Source organism: Molothrus ater, chromosome 4, assembly GCF_012460135.2.
Source record: "Molothrus ater isolate BHLD 08-10-18 breed brown headed cowbird chromosome 4, BPBGC_Mater_1.1, whole genome shotgun sequence".
Taxonomy (NCBI): Eukaryota; Metazoa; Chordata; class Aves; order Passeriformes; family Icteridae; genus Molothrus; species Molothrus ater.
Genome location: NC_050481.2, coordinates 52,550,722 through 52,570,809, shown reverse-complemented (window position 1 = coordinate 52,570,809; position 20,088 = coordinate 52,550,722). Strand labels below are relative to the sequence as shown.

The 20,088-nt window shown below is 38.2% G+C and overlaps 2 long non-coding RNA genes across 2 annotated transcripts; both read right to left on the bottom strand.

The window, feature by feature from the left end:
- Nucleotides 1-350: 350 nt before the first annotated feature.
- LOC118686426 (uncharacterized) lies at nt 351-18,370 on the bottom strand. Its single transcript, XR_004980170.1, has 3 exons — nt 17,758-18,370; nt 1,490-1,652; nt 351-600 (listed from the first exon to the last, which is right to left on the bottom strand). It is a non-coding gene; the product is annotated as an uncharacterized LOC118686426 (long non-coding RNA).
- Nucleotides 18,371-19,339: 969 nt separating this feature from the next.
- Nucleotides 19,340-20,028, bottom strand: LOC118686331 (uncharacterized). Its single transcript, XR_004980141.1, has 2 exons — nt 19,769-20,028; nt 19,340-19,555 (listed from the first exon to the last, which is right to left on the bottom strand). It is a non-coding gene; the product is annotated as an uncharacterized LOC118686331 (long non-coding RNA).
- Nucleotides 20,029-20,088: the final 60 nt, after the last annotated feature.

Here is a 20,088-nt window from a genome sequence, read left to right as displayed (position 1 = left end):
CTGCAACACCCAGCCATCCCAGAAACAATGCAGGTCCCATTAGGGAGGTGCTTTGTCCAGACCAGAAACCCTCCTGCTAGCTGTTCTATTGCACTGAATACATTAATGTTTAGAATATCCACTCCTGTGCCTGAAGCAATAAAGCAGGGTTTACAGAGGAAGACAGAGGGCTTGCTGCATTCTGGCCTGCTCCATGCTATGCACAAACACTGGTAGTTCCTCAAAACTAATATGTAAATTTAAAGGTGTAGAAGTTCAGTATTCATCCAGAACATACTCCCAGTGCAGATGCACTTGTTGGTGGATTGTTTAATTTTTCTCCATTCAGAACAAAAAAACTTCACACTGTCTGTGTCATAGATATATTATTGTGTAATATTTTATTAAAACATATCTCAAAGTTATTTACAAAGGAAGCTACTATCTTCCAAATACTAACACTACCATAAGAAAACCCTATTGAGTGCATGATGAGTTTTTCATTCTCTAACTTGTTTTCCTATTCACAGCATAGGAAGCTGAAGGATGCAGAGTGCAGAGTCTGAATACACAGTTTATTCATGGAAAAAATCAAGGTGTATTTTTAATATCCAGGGTCCACTGAAAATAAAGGTACATGATAATATGTTAAAGACATAATGATAAGACTAAATGAAGATTCTGCAACTATTTCTATGTATGAGTACTTATCTCTTAAATTATATCTTCTATTATTGTTTTATATTTACTTTTAGCTAACACATAACAAACTTGTTACCAATGTCCTCACTCAAATAGATATACCTGAACTAAACCCTCATTTTTATAGTACAGGTTGTATTTTTCATAGGAATAAGATAGTATCAGGCTCCACAACACTATTTAAATTAGTGAATTAGTGTTACTTCCATTTTTGTTCAATACTTTTTCATATGAAAATGACCACTACCTGAAACTAGTTACAAAACTAAAATACTGCCAAAATGTTTGTAAAATAATTTTAATACTTACCATACTATTTATCTCCTTTCCCTAGTTATAGGAAAACTTTACAATGCTTAGATGGTAAAAACAGATGAGGGGAGGAGTACAAATCAATAGGTTTTTCTGCTAACAGGACTGAAGCCTATTCTAGCGTGGCAGGTTTTCTGTTTCCTTGTGGGTGGGGGGCAAAACAAACGAAAAAAAAATTAAATGATAAATAATGGTGAGGATGCAAATAGAAAAATGTTTTAAAATGAGGTTTCAGTCTTCATGGCTTTGGCACAATGCTGACTTTCCCCCAACATTTCTACAGAAGTGTGGGGAGGCAGAATGCTCTGCACTGCTTCTAGGACATACACTTTCTTTTGCCAACTGCACTAGGGCTCAGCAGCACCCTCACACAGCCAACACACGGTCAGTGTTTAAAATTTACTCTAAAAAGATCCTAAACTCAATTCAATTCAATTCACTAAATTGAAGGAACAATCAGTGTTCACATCTCAAAGAAGATTCCACTCAAACCTACCTCAATTTAAATCATTGGCTCAGCAAATTCAGACATTTCCATTATCTTTAGAACATTAAGCCACTCCTTCCAGCAATGCTTGAAAGAGACATTTCTTCTTCCTTTCTTCCTTCCTTTGAAATGAGTTTCTTTCACCATAAGAAGCATGCTGGAAAATTGTGAACTGCAAAGAATTATTAAGATAAGTTAGTGAAAGAGGTGGGAATAGAAATCAGGAACTCTAGGCCTTATTCATGTGCCTTGAAGCTAAAAGAGAATTACATAATATGCATTTTCCTATATCAGACACCCACTATTATACATTACAGAAAAGTATGCCTTTAAGAAATTTTTATGGTAATCCTATTTCTTTGATTGGCAATGCCAAGACATCAGCATCTTTTAAAAAATGAAATAAGAAACTAGTCTATATTCCATGCATCCTAGTGTTTCAATCTATATAAAGAATTCACTAAGTTTATTATACCATCTACTTGATTTGAAGGGGGAGGAATTAATGAAATGACAAAATCTAGTAAGGCATGTCTCAAAAACTTAATGATTAAATTACTTGTTCTGTCACTGCAATGATAACATTTGAAAAAGCCTCTACTGAGATAGGAGAACAGATTTCTTATCACAGAAATCTATCTGTGGGGAAAGTAAATTATTTGCTCTAATCTATATTCAATATATTCTTTCTCAACTAGAAAAATAAAGTCCATCTATAAAAGAATTCTTTAAAAACAAAAGGCATCCAGAAAGACAGTCATTCCCAAAGTAGTAGCTGCTTCTGGTCATTTGGGCTCAGCATAAAATTAATCCTCAGAAGAATTTAACACTACTCTGAAAAGATTAGAGAGCATTTTATACATATACATATATATATATATATATATATATATATATATATATATAATGCTTATACAGCAATGATTTGGATGTTCTTTCCTGCTTTGTCATTATTAGGGTCATTTGTAAGGCCTTTGGTCCTATGATGGAAAAGGAGGGAGTTTTCTACTGCTGTCTGTTGATGAATGAGGAATAGAATTGAAGTCCACAGGAGAACAAGCTCGTTCCCACTCCTCTTTGGTGAGCAAGAGGAATTGAAGCTTGGAAAAAAGTCAGTCTGCATTAGCTTTCCCTGGGAAGCCCTCCAGGACTCATCAGAACAGCGTGCAAACTCCCAATGGCATGGAAAGAAAGAAAAGGTTCTGTTCTGTGGTTAGGGCTCAAAGGTCATGTGATTGACCCCAAAAATTTTGTGAGGAAATTATACAGATGTGATTATAGGAAGATATCTTTGCAATAAAAGAGCACTGTGTTAAACTAGCAGAAGGCAGCAACAGAAAACCTCATTACGGCTGTTAAAATCCACTCTGACATGTCCTAAAGACTTCAGAAGGTAACCTAAAGGTGCACTGGTTTGAAACCCTGTTTCAAACATGAATAGTGTCTCACAGTTACTACATTGCAAAAAGATAAAGCAGCATACTCAAATTCAGTACTTAAAGGACAGTGATTCCAGTGGATTAAGAACGTTGTTTGGTAGATAGCTTTGCAAAGCACACAGAAAGAATATGTCTACATTTGTATTTGTTGCCAATTCTGGACAGAAATATAGTAAGATTACTACTGCAGCCATGGGGGGGAGCGTATTTTTTATAAACATATATCTTAATATATGATTTTTGCAGAGCATTACAGAAATACTTTCTGCATTAAAATCTGATTTATAAGATAACACAGTTTCTAGAAGGAGCCTAATAAATTTGCTTTTGCTACTTGGTTTTAGCAGCAAGTCAGCTTCTGTAACATTTTCTTCAGTGTTCACTGTAACTTGACTTAAAATTCATTGGTATTTCTACATTGCTAGAAAAGATTTAGTTAATAATCCGTTTCTTTAGCCTTTCTGAAAAAAAAAAGCTTTATGTAAACCTTTTTAAAATTTTAAAATTAACTGAGGCTAGTAGAAAACCGCCCCAAGTACCAGTTTAATAGATGTAACATAGTAGAAAAAGTTGATATCTAGTTTCAACTGCTCATTAAAAGAATGAAGTATATTGTGTTGTTCTTGAGGGAAGTTTATTAGTTTCTGTTCTGCTCTCTGCTTCACTGGTGATGTGACACATATCTCCAGACTTATTGGCTGGGAACCGATGATTTAGAAAACTCATGGGGTGGTAAGTGTTCTTATAAACAACTAGTTAATTTGCTCCTGGGAAACTTTTTCATGCCCAGTTGTCAAAGCTTTGCAAGGCTTATAGAAAACTAGGTTGAATCAGTGAAAGAAAAAATTAATCTGAAATTAAAATTTAAGTTCTCTTCCTGAAACTAAAATACTTCACATAAAACACAGAGGACCAATAATTTTGAATCTGAATGATCACTCATTCTGTACTGCAAGCTGAATACTGATGCCCTTGTAAGCTGCTTACACCATGTGAAGACCTCATCAATAATGCACTACCAAGAGTCCTAGTCACCTAAGTGTAACTCAGCTCTCCTGAACAACACAATGTGCCAACACCAGCTACAACTAGCATTAGGAAAATGAGTTATATGGGAAGGGATGTTGACTCGTTTAACCTATTTTACTGTGAGCAGAGAGACAAATCACTGGTACCAAGCTTTCCTGGACACTGTGTTATCATCTTCTCCACCATTTCTCTTTTTTCACACTGCTGTACTTGAGTATCTTCTTTCCTTCAGTTTGCTGCTACTAGCAATGCCACTCTGGGCACAGAGCCTCACTTAATACATTAATTGGACTGCACTCTCTTCTGTGCTTTACCTTTAATACTGGCACATCTCTCTAGAGAGCAACCCTGCTCATTGGGAAACACTGAACTGCAGGGATAAAGTGCAGTTGCTGTTTTACAGCACATAAACCAGTGGCTGATGCATTCTTCTGGAGCATTCCCCATATAACAAACTGGATTCTTTTATGCAATGATGGTATTTGTCTCTGGCTTATATCTCTTTAAGTACCTGCATTTGAATGAACATTGCAAGTTAACAGGACCAGAGAAGGCATTTAATTTTTCTAGGCCTTTTAAATGGAGGTTGAATTTAGATGTCCTTGCAAAGGCCAAGTAGGGCTCCATGAAATTTCTTTCAGATAACCTGATAGAAAAATATGATTAAAAGCTTTTGATTTTGAAATTCAAACACAAATACTATAGTAAAATACAGTTATTGAATTTCCTTCATAATTTTTCTTTAGGATGATTTTCCTTCAAAAATTTGCCTGATTATGGGTCTTTCTAAAATAGAAGCTAGAGTTCTTTGCAATGCTTAATTCTTTATTTGCCTACCAACTACAGCAGTGAGCAGCCCAAATTTGATCCATATTTGATGCTTTCCATTACTGTATGTGAGAGGCATAGTCTTGCAAAGTTTTCCTTATTTTTCCTACCACTGCCTCCACACACAGTAACCTTCACACTGAATGAGAATAGCTGGATACAGCTTCCTGCATGGCTTCTCAATTGCTGGCAATTTAGTTGGCCAGATGGGGTTTCTATGGAGAAACGTGAAGGCTAAGTGTGCCCCTGCAGAGCTCTTGGCTCCTGCTGACTCAGCAAGTTAAGGACACAATCAAATAGTACAACTTCCACCTCTTTTCTCCCCTTCTTTATAACCCCTTCTATTTTTCCTTCTTCCACTCATCCAGGACTGTGTCTGTACTACTATTTCAGGTGACACTTTTTTTTTCCCAATTAGGATCTGCAGTATCTTGCAATTAAGGCAGTCTTTACCAGTCTCACTCTAAGTTCCTACAGGGAAACTGTGAAGTCATAGAGACTACAGAGAGGCATGAAGCTTTAGCAGACACACAAAGCAGCAGCTGTGTGTGTAGATAATATGAAATGGTAGGACCGAGCTCTTCAGCCAGGAATGGAGGATAGTGCAGTGTCTGCATATTGTCTCTGTATGAGTATCAGAATGAGGCATCAGTTGGTTTCTGCTTTACTGAGACTAGGAAGGCATTAAGAGCAGGAGCAGCAGCTGAGATATAATTTTTTTTTTCCAGAGAAGCCTTAAAATAGACTAAGTGAGGGCACATATTGAGGGAAATGAGATTTAAGCTGCATTATAAATGGAAATGTCTTCAAATGGCATAATTTTGAAAATGTGCTGAGGCACCAGTCCTTTTAAAAGTCATGGGAACATAGTCATTAACCACACTAAAGTAGAGGAAAGTCCCATAATACAAGCTTACATTTGCAACTGATTGACTTTAGAATGCCTTAAATTGGCACATAAATATTTTTATGAAGGAGAGACAGCTCTGGGAAACAAAACACTGAAGAAAGCCAGCCAGTAAAACCAAACACCTTATCAAGAACAGGCTACCAGCAAGTGAAATTTTGGCCACAATATACTTGTACATCAAATAGGAGAGTTTGGCTCTCCGACATTCTTCTTTAAAATGGAAATATGCCCTCAGTTTTATAAAGATATGTTCTTTTCTTCAAAATTATATCTCAAGGTCCAAAAAAAACAGCCACAGGATGGGAATATTTTTGTCTCTGCCCAGATTTAGTGACGATTCATTAAAAGAAATATTTCTGTTGTAATTATAAGGCACAAGCTGAATATTTAGAAATTTTCTTTTCCCTTTATGGACAGCAAAATATGATTTTTAAAACAGTATTTCATGATTGATTAGTCCTCACTTTGGCCCAGAGTTCTTTTTATTTTTTTGAATTAGCAAGTCAAAGTGACAGGAGCCTTGAATGATTATGATGAGAGCACATGTGTAGTGAGAAAACACTACTACATGGGCTGTTCTCTGTCTCAGACCTTAAATTTCCAGCATGAATGATGTTTGCATTCTTCTGTACTCATTTAGTTGGCATCTAATCCTTTTTTATTAAAACCAAAATTATTTTCTAAAAGCTATTCCTGCTTTTGAACTACATAAAAGAGGAAAAAAATCAACATAAGTTATTTACTCCAATTCTTTCTATTGAAGAATGAGAAAATTGATGAATCTGAGAAAATTGACCATATTCTGTGTATTGTTGTTAACTACTTCTGATGTCCTATTGGCAACTCTTGTGTTCTATGAAATTTTACAACAGCAGCTATTGGTCAAATATTTTCTTGCTATAATCAAGTGACCATGCATATATGTAGAAATATATTAAAATATAGACATACAAGCATATATATATATATATGTTATGCAGGAATCTCTAAAATGGGGTCTAGGTAAATTAAATTTTCTGCTACGACTTTCTTCCATTTCCATCAAGTGGAAGTCAAGAGAAATAGTTTATTTCCATTCAGAAGCTTACTGAGCTATTTCATCAAAGTGCTTTCTTTCCTACCAGACATGTACAGCATAGTGGACATGAGGCTTTCTGGAAGTTGAAAGTGTGGAAGTTTTTCTGTAACCTAATACACTATTTAATTGAACATATTACTTTAAATTAGTTTTTTAAACTGCTAATATGTTTTATGTTATATATTCAGTTGAGAAAACCAGAGATATCTCTGGGTGAAGGGAACTTATTCCTGTCTTTTCTTTCACAGAAAAGTTTACAGAACAATGTTTAGTTATTGTATCTATGTTGCTTGTCTGGACCCGACCCCTTCCTTTCATGGAATACATTTCATATCTGAACCTTCTTTCTTTCAAGTCTTTCCACTAAATTACATTCCATCTGTGAAGCCTACAAAGCCTTAATCATGCCTTCTAACAAATGTTATCACACTTATATAGCAAAAGATGCCCAGAGAGAATCATAGAACATTTGGGAACTTCAACTATCTGTGCATCTCCCACTTATGCTTATTCAAGAGTTTTTACCCACACCCCAGTTCCCTCTTCTCCAAAATGTTGCATACCTAGGTACATTTCCTTTTGTAGAGACAGGGACCTGTGCTGTCCTCTCTCTGCAATAGAAATTACTATATGCCACAAAATTATATTAGAAGGCTATTTTTAGGGTCAAAAAATTAACTGTTCATTTCATAGTTAGAAAATTATGAAATTAAGCTATAGATGTAATCATAGTTCCTGTACAACTACTGGTACTTGTGAAGTCTGATATAGTCTTTCATTAGAGCTATATTTTTTCTCCTCAAGATCCCTACTTGCTGCCTTGAACAGAACTGACCTTCTCTGATGTTAAATCAAGGCAAAATCCAGGGTTTCATTGTGTCTGAATGTTTTGTTTTAAAGCTGGAGACTGACATTCACTTCCAGATAGAATTCCCCCATGATGTCACAGAACAAAACATTTTGATTGTGATTTCACCATATCTGAGTTCTTACCTGAAATCATGAGACTGTTTCACTGAAGAATGAACATTTCCAGACACTTATGTCACTGAGAGTTTGGCTTGGATATGTAAAAGTATGTAATTCTCAACACTCCTCAAAGATATGAATCTTAAAGACTCAGATATACTAAATCTATGGATATTTTTTACCTCAGTCTCTGTAGTACCTTCACATTTTAATACTGGAATCATTGTACGCCACAGTATAATATAATTTTCCACAAATTAAATAAAGCTTTTAAATTTTTTAAACAATACAGTGATATACACCATAAAAAATACCATTTAATAATTCTGTGTGCTGGATGCTGTTCTAACAGTGGGCAATAAGGCCATGGGACAAATACTGAACATGAACAAAAACTTTCTTAGTAAATCCAACCTTATGTACTTCTTCTGTGTAATTAAATAAAAATAAGGATTATTTTATTTAATTATTTTCTTTCTTTTTTTCATTTGCTCTTTCTTTTTCTTCTTTCTTTCTCTTTCTTTCTTTCTTTTTTTCTCTTTCTTTCTTTCTTTCTTTCTTTCTTTCTTTCTTTCTTTCTTTCTTTCTTTCTTTCTTTCTTTCTTTCTTTCTTTCTTTCTTTCTTTCTTTCTTTCTTTTTCTTTCTTTCTCTTCCTTCCTTCCTTCCTTCCTTCCTTCCTTCCTTCCTTCCTTCCTTCCTTCCTTCCTTCCTTCCTTCCTTCCTTCCTTCCTTCCTTCCTTCCTTCCTTCCTTCCTTCCTTCCTTCCTTCCCTTTTTTTCTTTTTTATTTTAATTTTATTCCAAATTGAAATTCAGTGTAGAAAGTATACATAAACATGCCATTAGATTGTAATCACTGCATTAAGGGTATGCTGAAAGTATTCTGATATTTTCTGGCTTCTGAGGGCTACATTGACTACATTATTCATATTTGGCAATATTAATATTGTTCTTTACATTAATTTTTGGGTTTTTACTTTTTTTTCCTAGGTCATTTATCAGCCAAAACTGAAATTAAAGAAACCTGAAAAAACAACAAAATTAAGTCTTATGTTTCCTTATTGATACTTAGGTGATTGGTCATTAGCAAAAGCCTTTACAAATTGAACTAAATATATACAATGCTACCATTGTTTAGAGACAGAATGAATGTGATAATTTTATAGCAAATTTCATAGCTATTTTTGACATCACTGATACCTGGAACAGTCAATAGCACTTCATCTTTTTCTCTCTATTCAGATCTAACTTTCATCCCTCTGCGTTCAAACATGGAAGCTTCCTGCTACCATTGTTATGTCCCAGAAGAGGCCACATAATACCAGAGTATTGTAGTTTCTGGACAAAGGGATGAGATTGTCAATAGAATATTAGTTAAGCACATGTTGGGCTACATAAAATGTGAATAAAATATTTGAGGAGCTTATTGCCTAAAAATGTCAAGTCCTTACCACTCTTATGTAAATACAATACTTTAGTGCATTGCAATTTCAACAAATTTGGATGGATTGATTTTTATATTCAGACAAAAAACTCCAAAAAGCTAGCTTCTTAAAAGCTCAAGTTCATAGTGGAATGTATAAAAATACTGAAAATATTTAAATAAGATTGCCTATAAGTTTCATCATGGGTAAATCCAGCTTCATTATCAGATATCATTGAATCAGGCTGACTTTTTTCAAAAATTTAAATATAGATGTGGACTTGTAAAGAAGTTATATGCTAAAACTCAGTAAGGTAATAGGCAAGCAAAAAAAGGGATATATTATTTGAAGTGCCATGAAGTCATAATAGTTATCATTCTTACTTATAACTTTCAGAGGAATAATAATACCAAGTTAAGTTAATAACTTCTTCCAAGAATGACACAAGATGAAAACTCAAAAAGTTTTCTTATCAATACTTTTTGTTCATGAACTTTTTGAAACTGCAGTAAATTAAATATATCCTCCTTAAGTTGCACTATGAGTCATGCAGTGCCCCTTGAAAAAAATAGACATTTAGTACAAAAATGCTAAAATTATTTTAAAAGAAAAACAAAAGTTAATAAATAAAGCTCCAATAACTTAAGTAGCTGTGTTGATGCATTAGAATTGGAACTCCATCAACTTTCTGAAATCTGTTTTTTCTCATTTCTCCCTTATAAATTTTTAATTGTATTTGTTCACAAAATTTAAAACAAACCTAAACATTTCTTATCTTCACCTCTCTATTATTGTATTTCTAATCCATTTATACTGATCTATCTCTCCAAACTTCTCTAAGGTATTTGATACAAGACTCTTCATAGAATGTTGTTCATCAAGAACTTTATATATATATATTTAAATATACACTTTCTGTATATTCAGTTTGATAACACTTGGCAACTGGTAGTATCACCTGTCATTTGGATTGACTATTGACATTCTGGGTGGCTCTGGTCTTGTAAGTGCCAAATCTATGTTTTCGGAGTCTTTTTACCTTTTTTTTTTTTTAATCTAGCTGTATATTATTCAACTCTGTGAAAGTGCAAAGTTCCTTCTGGTCAGGTATGGTTCCTCTACTCTGGAATGATCTACTTTTCTTCACTTTCATTGCCATTCTTCTAATATAAAGCATTCAGACATTCAAAATAATGAATTTTCAGAAGATAATGTAGGTCACATATGGGTAATGCATGAACAAGACAGAAAATAAGACATGCAGTGGCAAAATAGGCAAATATGTTCAGAGTTACACGTTGTACTTTTTAATAAAATGTCAAATATAAACCTTTAGACCTTATTCAAAAATTGCTTAGAAAGCATTGGCTCTACTTTTGCAGAATGTGCAATAAACACAAAGTTAAGTAAAATTATAAATATTTACCTAGAGATACCCAAATAAATTGTGTACATTGTTTCAGGTCCCAGTAAGGATTGTGATGTTGAAATGAGCAAAGTGATCAATGCAAGCAAAGTCATAGAACAAAAATTACCACATCTGAAATAAAATTATTTCAAAGACTACAAAATAGTATAAGCCAGTAGTCCAGATAACCTTCACTGCAGAATACTGAAGAAATTAATGCATATGTCTGAAAAGACTAGAACAAGAATTTTTAGTAAAGGTATCAGTTTCAACAGGGAAAGAGAAGAGAGGAAATAAATAATGTTTCAATAAGACTTTTTTATGGGTTTAGAATGCAAAGTTTCAAAATAATTTTTTGAAGCTAAGAATAAGTAATTGAACAGAATCACAGAATCATTTAGGTTGGAAAAGATCTCTGAGATCATCAAGTCCAGCCTTTGACTGATCATCAACTTTTCAACTAGACCATGGCTCTAAATGTCACATCCATCTATTTCTTGAACAGCTCCATGAAGGGTGACTCCACCAGGTTCCTGGGCAGTCCATTCCAGTGTTTAGCAACCCTTTCTGATGCCCAGCCTCACCCTCTACTGGCACAGCTTGAGTGTATGCCCTCTTGTCCTGTTGCTGGCTGCCTGGGAGAAGAGGCTGAACCCCACCTAGCTAAAACCTTCCTTCAGGCAACTGTAGAGAGCAAGAAGGTCCCCCCGAGCCTCCATTTCTGCAGGCTAAACAACCCTCCAGCGCTCTCTCAGCCACTCCTCACAGGACTTACCCTCCAAACCCTTCCCCAGCTCTACTGCCCCTCTCCAGAACTTCTCCAGCCCCTCAATGTCTTTCTTGTACTGAAGGTCCCAGAACTGGACACAGTGCCTGAGGTCTGCCCTAACCAGTGACAAGCACAGGGGGACAATCACTTCCCTGGTCTGCTGGCGACACTATTCTTCTAAAAGTACAGAAGTAAAAACCAAACTTAACATCCAAACATATTCGAGAGAAGATACTACCATATATCAATATCTCTGTATTTTTAATAATGTATCTTCTATTCCAGGCATGAAATCTCACATATCTGGACTTCAAAACAGCTTTTGACACAATCGGATATGAAAATAATTACTTAAGACAGAGAAGATAAAGAATGGACTAATCAGGAGAGGACGACAGGTTGTGTTAGGTGTTTGCATGATTAGATGGAAGCTTTTAAGGGGTTTTTTATGGAGTGTCTTGCCATAGAGCTTTCTGATATTTAAGTTAAAAACTAGATCATAAAACCTCAGAACATGCTGCTGAAATTTGCTGGTAAAGCAAGCCTGAGAACCATCAAAATGATGAAAACAAACAAGAAGAATCAGATGACTTGATGACTTCTATAATAGAAATGCAATTACATTTAATAGTACAAACAGCAATGTAACTAGATTTTCATCTATAAACTGTGAGTTTATCAGCTGAAAATGACAGAGAAAAGAAAGATGCAGCCAATCTACTAAAGAAGGACTACTAGTCATCAAAACATGATGTAGCTATGAAAAATGCTAATACAGAGTATTAAACATAATATTTCTGGGTTAAATAAAGAGATGTTTAACATTACCACATGAGGTAGAGTACATCTTTATGATGAAAATCATAAGTCACTTGTGTCCTCCATATTAAAAAAGGGTTCACTGAAAACATCATTAAAAATGGAGTGGAGGAAGGTGAAGGGGAAGTTTGTCTGCATAATCTCAGGAATGCAGAATTTAGATCATGAAAGGAAATTTAAAAATCTTGTATTATTTAGCAGAAAAAAACCTAACCCTAAGATGAGAGAAATTCACTCTGTAAACACATGAATGGGTAAAAAGAGCCTGCAGATGTTTATAATGTACTGAACTTTAAGATAAGTATCAACATAAGAATTTTACATGTATATACAAACACAGATTTTAAAGATATGCTTTTCATGCAACATGAGTTCTTGCACTAATGGAAGATAGGACTCAGTGCCCAAGAATGACAATTTTTTATGAGTCATAAAGACGATCTCTGGGGTCAGTGTTTTAATGGCATTTATTTTGATTCAAATGCACATAATTTTCTTTTTCACTCATCTGCTTAAGATCTACATGAATGCTTTAAACATCATTCACTCACAAGGTGCCTAATGCAAAGCTTATTTAGTCAAAGTGCTTCCATTGACTTCTGTGTGCTTTGTATTAGGTTCTATACCCTTACCCAGAGCCAGCTGCTGCAGGCTGCAGTTTTATCACAGTATTAGACTGCTTTTCTCTTTTCCCCATGATCTTAAGAGGGAAAGAAAAAGGTATACTTTGGCTTGCCCTGTCTGTTCTTTAATGTGCTTAGATTGCAGTTATTTCCTGCTGAGCCCTGAATGAGGTTTAGTTTGTTGAAGAGCAACTTTTTAATCATCTCACAGAATGAATGAACTAGAAGATATGTCAGGTTTCTATCAGAAGATGAAAAACATAGAAACTTATCAGTACCTCTCTTCCTCTAGATATATTGTAGGTCATAAAAAACCACTCTGTACAGTACTTATTACTCTTATAAAGGACACTAAAAATGTAATTATGCAAAGGATGATCACCAAGAAACTTTGCAAAACACCTAAAGCAGATGTAAAAGTATGGCTGTGTCTGCATGGCAGAAAGTGCAAGTGAGACAGCAGGATTGATCAGATGATGATCAGATGATTTCAATGTCAGACTATGTAATCTTCCTCACAGGAAGGGTGACTACAACCCCTTAATTCCTATTTTGGAGAGTTCAGATAGCAGTGCAAAACATTTTAGAAGCAAAGCTGATCAGGTATGTAGCAGTGCTTAGCAGCCAAAATATATTTGGCTACTCCTGTTTGTTCTAAAAGGATCCTGGTTTAGGGTGATAGAACCAGGGTCTTCTTCAGCTTCTAATTGCTATTTTGGCTAAATACCAAAGCTGCTCACTAGGCCTGTACACTATAGACATGGATATACAAGTTTATGTTTTAACGTACTTCAGGGAAAGGCACAAGGAACTCTACTTCTTCATACTTTCTCTTGCTCACCAAAAACAGTTGATGGTAGCAGGTGAATAGCCCTTACTTTTTTTCAGTGAACAGTCATGTCTCTGACAGGGTCAAACAGTGAATTAAGGGAAAACTTTTTCTGCTTCTCCACTGTACAGCTGAATAAGGCTTATAGCAACATGACCTCTAAGGATTCTAATGATGCACTTTTCATATGAAAAGAAATGACAAGCCTAACATTATAAAATCCCTAGTAAAGAAAGTAGTTTTAAACATTGCAGAACAAAGCCAAATAGCCTGTCCAACAGGCAATCAACAGCTTGATCCCATTCTAAATTATTTTCCATGCCACCATATTTATTTCCCTAATATAGAACAACTGTGTTCTATACCCTAGTTGTTCTGTACAACTATTACTCTTCTTTTTTCTGCCAGAGAGCAGTTATTGTTTTGAAAAAGCAGACAGGAACATTAAAGCTCCCAGCTAAGTGAGTATATGTGTAGATTTATAAATTTAATTTTAAATGTAATCAATAACATATATTGACATTAACTTACAGAAAGGAATAGAGCTGCACAGCATTCAGTTATCAATACCAGTACTTGAATTATAATATCAAAGATTCTTCTTCAGAACTTCTCAGAGTTGCCCTCTTGCTTAAGTATTTTATCTTCTGCTCAACAGGCAGCTGACAACACAGCACAATCATGAAGACATACCAGATCTTCTATGACCTCCTGAATTATATTAAAAATAAATCAAAACTGCACAGGATGCACTAAGAAAGAACATTAGGCAAAAGATATGCCCTCATGATTTTCATTAAATGGAAGAAAACTTTCATTTACAGAAAAAGAATTTTTAGCATCCAAAAAAAAAAAAAAAACCAGTAGAAAATGTAGGACATAGAACTGAAAAATCACATTAGGTCAAGAAGTCCTCAAGAGTACATTGAGGTGAAATGATTTTACAAAGTCTGTGTACTCAGTTTGGTATATAAAGGATAGCTGGCTGAAGTAAGTGAGAGCACGTGCTTAAAAACATCTGTATTTCAATATATCTGTAACAGTTTAGTATATTTTAGTGCTATCCATCAAATTTCATGACACAAGATTTTCTTTGTATGTAGTTGTCTGGAATACAAACCTGTTTTAAAGGCTTCAGAAAGAGTTCTTTGACTCTCCAGCAATCCATCAAATAAAGCAGAAATTATTGTCACATATTTAAAGACAAATCTTGAGGTGAACCCAGAATATAGTAAAATAACATAAAGAAATGCACAACTATAGGTCTAATGAACCTAATCTGGAAAGAGTAAATTTTTTAGTGGTTTGCCTGGGTGACTGCACAGGTCATTGTACTTCTTTTTCTCTCCTAGGGATAATTTACAAAGCACTTTGAGACCTTCAGTGTGCTCACTACTGATAGCCACCTTGGAAACACTATATATATTAAAAAAATACCTAAATTATTTCCCAGAGTAACTGTACTGTTCTCTGCTAATAACCCTACATACATACCAATTGTACACATTTAATATTTTCTGTGACAATGAACGTATTTTTTCTTTCTTTGGCGGTGCTACCTGGTTCTCATACATTTCATTTAAATAAAGTCCAGTTTAATTATCTCTTCTAAATGTCTCATCGTATCTTTTTATGAAGAAAATGTACTAATGACTCATCATTTTCCTCTATTTTTACAGGAATTCATGAAAGCTCACCTTAATTTTTTATCGTTTTCTTTGCATTTAGAGAACATGAACAATAGTTTAATTTAAAAATAAATCTATAAAATAGTGGGGCTGGGTACAGAACTCATTTATATCCCTGCAAATCCAGGGAAGTTAGCACTTGCATGTGAAAGAAATTTAACAAAAATATGCCTCCCCTCATTAAAGTTCACATGAGTTTTTAAAGACCTTTCACTAACTTTTCTTTCTGATTTTAAGCATATTCTCTCTGTTATTTCTACATTATTATGAGTGGGTAGATATTTTTGTAAACATCTGGGAAAAAAAACCGGTCTGTAAATGGCCTTCCATGACAAGTTCTAGAAAAAGAAAGAAAAAGAAAGAAAGAAAAGGAAGAAAAGAAAGAGAAAGAAACAAAGAAAGAAAGAAAGAAAGAGAAAAAGAAAAAGAAAATCTCAATGCTAATAATTGTGATTTTTGAGGAATATATACACACTGCAAAAATCTTAGTAAACAGAATCACTATCTCTTTGGCTAAATATTAATTTTCATCATTCTTCATAAATGTGAGAACTCAGAAATGCTGATGGAATCATGCCTATGCAAGAACCTTTCACTTTGAACAGACTTCAGTTTGAGTTTAAGAATGAACGATTATAATCATGCGAGATTTAACCACTGTTATCCAACACAGATTAATTCTGCTCTGTCAGTAACTTTTATGGTGCATAATCTAGCTCAAAATTCTCAAAGAGAGTAAAAGAGAGAGGATTTAAACAAAGTAACTGGTTTCATGCTTAGCTAGCATTCAGTTAAATAAGCACAGATGTGGGGTTTATCTGCTTAAAAGTAAATCTGTGGTTTTCTTATTTAAACTCTTACGTTTTAACATCCATCAGAAAGGCTGCTGCTGCAATGAATAATTTAATCACTGCTGCCTATTACATGTTACTACACTGCAAGCATATTTGCAGAGCTGTGAAAGACACTGGCCAAGTGTCAGCACTCCCTGTAACTCAGCCGGCCTCCCAGTACATTCACTGCGAGCAACTCAGGGAGCTCCGAGGCGGCCGGAGGGCACTTGTGGTAGGGAAGGGAGTGAAGAGGTCACAACAGAATTGCACCAGATCAGCAAGATACTTTGGAGAGATGAAAGGTCACCGCGGGCTCCGTGCTGCTGTGGTGTCATTTCAGCTGCTTGTCCCTTGGTGGAGTTCTTGAGTTAGTTTCGCCTTTCCGTCAAATGGCTTTAACTGCTTCATGTGGGGGTTCTGTCCTTGTTTTTACCCTGCTTTTGAATTTTCTGTCATGTTTACTGTATTTAATCTTTTCCATGTATTATCATGAATACGTTACTTTCAAGGCAATATGATTTTTTCCCCTCCTGAAGCTTCTTTTTACTTTGTGAGTGAAAATAGTAATATGCAGTGTGTATTTGTTAGGGTACAGAGTGGTGTGGATATGTAAATAATCTGTCTCTCTTTAACCAGAGACTGATTCCGACTGCAGATCCCAGAAGTAATTTTCCAGTGCGAGCCACTGACATTCCCAAACTGTGAAAACCAAATTGTCGTGGGCTGAAAGCGCCAACTGCGGACGCGAGTCCGGCTGCCGGCGGCAGAAGCTGGGCTCAGCCAACACAAGAAGATAAACCAGCCATTAATTATATCTGCATATTTTAACGATGACCCCTGTCTTTCCAATCAACAACTACAACAACGACAACAAAGCCCCGGTGCAGAGCATCGGGAGCTTGGGGGATGCACAGAGCCGGGGAAGCTCCCAGGCTGCTTTAGGATTTCCCCACGTACAGCAGGCTGCGATTGTCAGCAAGACGGATTCCTTCCCACACGCAAGATGCCACTTCGGTGGCCTTATCAGATGTTCCCTTTAAGGACACAAGCTCCTATTTCCCCTCTGTATATCACCAGCATCTCGGGCTATTTTATTTATTACAGACGATTACATTTGTGATCCCTCTTCCCACTTGATCTCACCAGATCAGGAGGACAAATGCCGTGTCGTGTCTGAGCGCGTGTGGGCGTCTGTGTGCATCGGAGCGGGGGGGCAGCCGGCAGGGGGGACTCACACTGCGCAACAGATTTGCCCGAGAGGGACCAACCTCCCCCGCCTGGAACAGCCGCGCTTGCTCCTGCCGACACCCGGGAGGAGGCCGAGGGTGCGCGGGACCGGCGGTCTGCGGGGCCGGGGAGGCGGAGAGAGGAGGGTGCGGGGGTAATTCTGCTCTCTGCCGTCTCGAACGAGTGGGATGCGGGGGGGCGCGGGGGACACACGGGCAGCACAGCCCCGTGCTCCCCCCGGCAGCCGGGGCACGTGGAGCGGGAGCAGCGCGGCCATCCACCATGCAGCGCACGTCGGGCCCATTTCCCACGCCGGCCGCCTGCCCTGGGGGAGGAGGGGAGGAGGGGAGGAGAGGAGGAGGGGAGGGAGGAAGGGAGAATGATAGGAAAGGGGGGGCCGTTACCTCTGCTCCGAAAGAGGAACCAATCCACTGTGAAGGACGCAGCACTCCCGAGCAGGAAAGACATTGCACATTCAGAGAGAGATTGCATGTGAAGACACTGCAAAAGAGAAGGAAAGGAGGGGGGGACTGGGGGGCGCAGACCGCGTGTGAAAGGCATAGTGTGTGTAAGAGAGGCCAGCGAGGGTAGGAAAGGAAGGGGGAGCAATTGCACATGGCAAGAGAAAGAAATCACTCATTCGCTTGAAAGAGGCACTCGCAAGGAGACCGTAGTAGAAACAACGGGGAAGGAGACGCAGGCAAGAAGGCGAGCGTCCATGCCGTGCAACAGCCTGGAATCCGATTAAAGTTTATGGCGGGGAGGTTAAAAACGCTCTCATCCCGCCCCTTCCCTGGCGAACACATTAAGTTTCCTGGCTGCGTTTAAAAACACAAAGGGTCGGGAACAGCGGGACCTGCGGTTCGCAGTTGTATTTCCAGCGCAGGGAGCCAGTGTAATGCAGTATGCTGGTATTCCTACGTACTGGCATGTCTGGATCTTACACTGTGAGCAAAATTTCCTCCTCGCGGAGCTCCAGAACAGCGAGGGGGAATTTTGACAAATTCAAGTTGCTTGGCAAATATAATAGGGATTTGGTACTAATCCTACTTAACCCGCTGCGAAGATGCTGCGCTCCCGAACCCCCCTCCTCCGTCCGGGACTGCGGCGGTGAGCACTGAGCCTGCGCCGAGCTGGGCTTTCTCGCTGATGCTGCAGATAGAAAGCCGAGTGTCTCCAGCACCGGCGGGGGAGGGTTTTCGTGTTCTGGCAAGGCAGAGCGGCCGGGGCCGGTGCCAGGGCCGGAGGAGGCTCCGGAGGAGCAGCCCTGCAGCCCTCCGGAGAAGGGAGCAGTCCCTCCCACCCTAGCGCCGACTCCATGCGGCGCGGCTCTGCCCCTCTGTGTCTCTGGACTCCTCAAGGAAAGAGGTGGCAACCTTCCCTCCCTCCTACAATCACTCACCGCCCCAAATGACAAAGACACGCTGTGACCGCTGCTTTGAACCACCTCAACATATCCGGCCGCTTTTCGCTTAAATATATCATCGCGATGAAAGAGACATTTCGCTACATTGGTCTGCATGCGCTTTTATTCAAAAGAGCCATTTGTACCGAGGAATGCACACACAAACACATACAGAACGCGCACGTACAGAACTTGCTTTCCCACATGTGTTCACAGAGGGAGAAGGAGCAGCTGGATTCCTGCCTTCCCCTGGCTGCGCGCACGCACACAGGCGCACACACATGTACCCGCGCACACACATGTACCCGCACACACATGTACCCGCGCACACACATGTACCCGCGCACACCCGCACACACACACCCGCACACGCTCATTCTCTCCCCTCTGGCTGCCCCGAGCTCGGCTGCCCCCGGAGTCTCCCTATTTTCCCTCCGGGCTCCAAGCAGAGAGGACAAGTAAGGAACCAGGCATCCCCAAGGGTAGGGCGGGAGCACACAAAAGCCATACGAGATTAAATGGCTCAAAGTCAAAAGGAGACGCGAACTAGAGACATCAGAATAAGCAAAGTTGAGCCGGAGAGCTTTACCATTAAAGTTTATTTCCCACTTACCCAGGTAGGTGACGCTACATTTTAGCAATCATCGAAGCAGCAAGTCTGTGTTCGGAAATAAATCTGATACTTCTTACATGTGTTTCTTCTACTAACCCTCTCGCTCCCTTCCTGATAATATTCTCCGAGGGTTTTTTTTGTTGTTGTTGGTTTTTTTTTTTCTCCTAGGATACCCACAAACATGCTGAAAAGACACATTCAAAACACGGTAATAGGAAGAACACAATCACAAAGACCGAGAGGCAGAAACAGCACTGGGAAACAGGACGAAAGTCTGAGATCTAAGGCAGTCCCCCTTCCTCCCTGGAGTTTTATGCAGTTACAGTGACTGCAGCTATTTCACAAAAGCACCGACACAACAGGGGAAGGTGGGAATCTGCAAAACGAGTTTCCTTACCAGCTTGATTCCGCAAAATGCAGAATAGAAGCAAAGAAAGGCGAACAAACATTTGCTTTAAAAATCGTTGCTCGATTCACAGTCTATAGCGGACGTGGGGAGGGAAAGGGTAGGAGAAAATCACTACAGATCACGGGTTTGAGAAAGCCACAGAAGCAACACTCGGGCGTGAAATGAGGATCGGTTTTGAGGACTGAACTGGTGTTTTGTGATGAGCAGCTATCCCACTTGCAGCACTAGCAGCAGAGACAGAGGGTAAGACTGAGCTTTCTGGAGTGCAGCGCTTGACTCGTCCTCCCTCCTCCTCCTCCCTCCCTCCC